Source organism: Phalacrocorax carbo, unplaced genomic scaffold (assembly GCF_963921805.1).
Source record: "Phalacrocorax carbo unplaced genomic scaffold, bPhaCar2.1 SCAFFOLD_76, whole genome shotgun sequence".
Classification (NCBI taxonomy): domain Eukaryota; kingdom Metazoa; phylum Chordata; class Aves; order Suliformes; family Phalacrocoracidae; genus Phalacrocorax; species Phalacrocorax carbo.
The window spans coordinates 282,956-288,012 of record NW_026990414.1 but is presented as its reverse complement, the minus strand read 5'-3'; positions in this window follow the sequence as shown (position 1 = coordinate 288,012).

Here is a 5,057-nt window from a genome sequence, read left to right as displayed (position 1 = left end):
CGCCGCGCAAAAAGCGGAGCGGATCCGGCCCGCGGAACGGGCCGCCGCGCAAAAACCGGACCGGCTCAGAGCCGCCGCGCAAAAACCGGAGCGGATCCGGCCCGCGGAACGGGCTGCCGCGCAAAAACCGGACCGGATCGGGGCCACCGCGCAAAAACCGGAGCGGATCCGGCCCGCGGAACGGGCCGCCGCGCAAAAACCGGAGCGGATCGGGGCCGCCGTGCAAAAACCGGACCGGATCCGGCCCGCGGAACGGGCCGCCGCGCAAAAACCGGATCGGATCGGGGCCACCGCGCAAAAACCGGACCGGATCCGGACCCCGGAACGGGCCGCCGCGCAAAAACCGGACCGGATCGGAGCCACCGCGCAAAAACCGGAGCGGATGCGGCCCGCGGAACGGGCCGCCGTGCAATAACCGGAGTGGATCGGGGCCGCCGCGCAAAAACCGGAGCGGATGCGGCCCGCGGAACGGGCCGCCGCGCAAAAACCGGAGCGGATCGGGGCCGCCGCGCAAAAACCGGAGCGGATCCGGCCCGCGGAACGGGCCGCCGCGCAAAAACCGGAGCGGATCGGGGCCACCGCGCAAAAACCGGACCGGATCCGCACCCCGGAACGGGCCGCCGCGCAAAAACCGGACCGGATCGGAGCCACCGCGCAAAAACCGGAGCGGATGCGGCCCGCGGAACGGGCCGCCGCGCAAAAACCGGACCGGATCCGGCCCGCGGAACGGGCCGCCGCGCAAAAACCGGAGCGGATCGGGGCTGCCGCGCAAAAACCGGACCGGATCCGGCCCGTGGAACGGGCCGCCGCGCAAAAACCGGACCGGATCGGGGCCGCCGCGCAAAAACCGGACCGGATCCGGCCCGCGGAACGGGCCGCCGCGCAAAAACCGGAGCGGATCGGGGCCGCCGTGCAAAAACCGGACCGGCTCCGGCCCGCGGAACGGGCTGCCGCACAAAAACCGGAGCGGATCGGGGCCGCCGCGCAAAAACCGGAGCGGATCCGGCCCGCGGAACGGGCCACCGCGCAAAAATCGGACCGGATCGGAGCCACCGCGCAAAAACCGGACCAGATCGGAGCCACCGCGCAAAAACCGGACCGGATCCGGCCCGCGGAACGGGCCGCCGCGCAAAGACCGGACCGGCTCGGGGCCGCCGCGCAAAAACCGGAGCGGATCCAGCCCGCGGAACGGGCCGCCGCGCAAAAACCGGAGCGGATCGGGGCCGCCGCGCAAAAAGCGGAGCGGATCCGGCCCGCGGAACGGGCCACCGCGCAAAAACCGGATCGGATCGGGGCCGCCGCGCAAAAACCGGAGCGGATCGGGCCCACCGCGCAAAAACCGGAGCGGATCCGGCCCGCAGAACGGGCCGCCGCGCAAAAACCGGACCGGATCGGGGCCGCCGCGCAAAAACCGGAGCGGATGCGGCCCGCGGAACGGGCCGCGGCGCAAAAACCGGACCGTATCGGGGCCGCCGCGCAAAAACCGGAGCGGATCCGGCCCGCGGAACGGGCCGCCGCGCAAAAACCGGAGCGGATCGGGGCCGCCGCGCAAAAACCGGAGCAGATCCGGCCCGCGGAACGGGCCGCGGCGCAAAAACCGGACCGGATCGGGGCCGCCGCGCAAAAACCGGACTGGATGCGGCCCGCGGAACAGGCCACCGCGCAAAAACCGGACCGGATCGGAGCCACCGCGCAAAAACCGGAGCGGATGCGGCCCGCGGAAAGGGCCGCCACGCAAAAACCGGAGCGGATCGGGGCCGCCGCGCAAAAACCGGAGCGGATCCGGCCCGCGGAACGGGCCGCCGCGCAAAAACCGGAGCGGATCGGGGCCGCCGCGCAAAAACCGGAGCGGATCCGGCCCGCGGAACGGGCCGCCGCGCAAAAACCGGACCGGATCGGGGCCGCCGCGCAAAAACCGGAGCGGATCCGGCCCGCGGAACGGGCCGCGGCGCAAAAACCAGACAGGATCGGGGCCGCCGCGCAAAAACCGGAGCGGATCCGGCCCGCGGAACGGGCCGCCGCGCAAAAACCAGACAGGATCGGGGCCGCCGCGCAAAAACCGGAGCGGATCCGGCCCGCGGAATGGGCCGCCGCACAAAAACCGGACCGGCTCGGGGCCGCCGCGCAAAAACCGGAGCGGATCCGGCCCGCGGAACGGGCCGCGGCGCAAAAACCGGACCGGATCGGGGCCGCCGCGCAAAAACCGGAGCGGATCCGGCCCGCGGAACGTGCCGCCGCGCAAAAACCGGAGCGGATCCGGCCCGCCGCGCAAAAACCGGAGCGGATCCGGCCCGCGGAACGGGCCGCCGCGCAAAAACCGGAGCGGATCCGGCCCGCGGAAAGGGCCGCGGCACAAAAACCGGACCGGCTCGGGGCCGCCGCGCAAAAACCGGAGCGGATCCGGCCCGCGGAACGGGCCGCCGTGCAAAAACCGGACCGGCTCCGGCCCGCGGAACTGGCTGCCGCACAAAAACCGGAGCGGATCGGGGCCGCCGCGCAAAAACCGGAGCGGATCCGGCCCGCGGAACGGGCCACCGCGCAAAAACCGGATCGGATCGGGGCCGCCGCGCAAAAACCGGAGCGGATGCGGCCCGCGGAACGGGCCGCCACGCAAAAACCGGACCGCATCGGGGCTGCCGCGCAAAAACCGGAGCGGATCCGGCCCGCGGAACGGGCCGCCGCGCAAAAACCGGAGCGGATCCGGCCCGCGGAACGGGCCGCCGTGCAAAAACCGGACCGGCTCCGGCCCGCGGAACTGGCTGCCGCACAAAAACCGGAGCGGATCGGGGCCGCCGCGCAAAAACCGGACCGGATCCGGCCCGCGGAACGGGCCGCGGCGCAAAAACCGGACCGGATCGGGGCCGCCGCGCAAAAACCGGAGCGGATCCGGCCCGCGGAACGTGCCGCCGCGCAAAAACCGGAGCGGATCCGGCCCGCCGCGCAAAAACCGGAGCGGATCCGGCCCGCGGAACGGGCCGCCGCGCAAAAACCGGAGCGGATCCGGCCCGCGGAAAGGGCCGCGGCACAAAAACCGGACCGGCTCGGGGCCGCCGCGCAAAAACCGGAGCGGATCCGGCCCGCGGAACGGGCCGCCGTGCAAAAACCGGACCGGCTCCGGCCCGCGGAACTGGCTGCCGCACAAAAACCGGAGCGGATCGGGGCCGCCGCGCAAAAACCGGAGCGGATCCGGCCTGCGGAACGGGCCACCGCGCAAAAACCGGATCGGATCGGGGCCGCCGCGCAAAAACCGGAGCGGATGCGGCCCGCGGAACGGGCCGCCACGCAAAAACCGGACCGCATCGGGGCCGCCGCGCAAAAACCGGAGCGGATCCGGCCCGCGGAACGGGCCGCCGCGCAAAAACCGGAGCGGATCCGGCCCGCGGAAAGGGCCGCGGCACAAAAACCGGACCGGCTCGGGGCCGCCGCGCAAAAACCGGAGCGGATCCGGCCCGCGGAACGGGCCGCCGCGCAAAAACCGGACAGGCTCGGGGCCGCCGCGCAAAAACCGGAGCGGATCCGGCCCGCGGAACGGGCCGCCGCGCAAAAAACCGGACAGGCTCGGGGCCGCCGCGCAAAAACCGGAGCGGATCCGGCCCGCGGAATGGGCCGCCGCGCAAAAACCGGAGCGGATCGGGGCCGCCGCGCAAAAACCGGAGCGGATCGGGGCCGCCGCGCAAAAACCGGAGCGGATCCGGCCCGCGGAACGGGCCGCGGCGCAAAAACCAGACAGGATCGGGGCCGCCGCGCAAAAACCGGAGCGGATCCGGCCCGCGGAACGGGCCACCGCGCAAAAATCGGACCGGATCGGGGCCGCCGCGCAAAAACCGGACCGGATCGGAGCCACCGCGCAAAAACCGGACCGGATCCGGCCCGCGGAACGGGCCGCCGCGCAAAGACCGGACCGGCTCGGGGCCGCCGCGCAAAAACCGGAGCGGATCCGGCCCGCGGAACGGGCCGCCGCGCAAAAACCGGAGCGGATCCGGCCCGCGGAACGGGCCGCCGCGCAAAAATCGGACCGGCTCGGGGCCGCCGCGCAAAAACCGGAGCGGATCCGGCCCGCGGAACGGGCCGCCGTGCAAAAACCGGACCGGCTCCGGCCCGCGGAACTGGCTGCCGCGCAAAAACCGGATCGGATCGGGGCCTCCGCGCAAAAACCGGAGCGGATGCGGCCCGCGGAACGGGCCGCCACGCAAAAACCGGACCGGATCGGGGCCGCCGCGCAAAAACCGGAGCGGATCCGGCCCGCGGAACGGGCCGCCGCGCAAAAACCGGAGCGGATCCGGCCCGCGGAAAGGGCCGCGGCACAAAAACCGGACCGGCTCGGGGCCGCCGCGCAAAAACCGGAGCGGATCCGGCCCGCGGAACGGGCCGCCGCGCAAAAACCGGACAGGCTCGGGGCCGCCGCGCAAAAACCGGAGCGGATCCGGCCCGCGGAACGGGCCGCCGCGCAAAAACCGGAGCGGATCCGGCCCGCGGAACGGGCCGCGGCGCAAAAACCGGACCGTATCGGGGCCGCCGCGCAAAAACCGGAGCGGATCCGGCCCGCGGAACGGGCCGCCGCGCAAAAACCGGAGCGGATCGGGGCCGCCGCGCAAAAACCGGAGCAGATCCGGCCCGCGGAACGGGCCGCGGCGCAAAAACCAGACAGGATCGGGCCCGCCGCGCAAAAACCGGAGCGGATCCGGCCCGCGGAACGGGCTGCCGCGCAAAAACCGGACCGGATCGGGCCCGCCGCGCAAAAACCGGAGCGGATGCGGCCCGCGGAACGGGCCGCCGCGCAAAAACCGGAGCGGATCCGGCCCGCGGAACGGGCCGCGGCACAAAAACCGGACCGGATCGGGCCCGCAGGGCAAAAACCGGACTGGATGCGGCCCGCGGAACAGGCCACCGCGCAAAAACCGGACCGGATCGGAGCCACCGCGCAAAAACTGGAGCGGATCCGGCCCCCAGAACGGGCCGCCGCGCAAAAACCGGACCGGATCGTGGCCGCCGCGCAAAAACCGGAGCGGATCCAGCCCGCGGAACGGGCCGCCGCGGAAAAACCGGACCGGATCGGG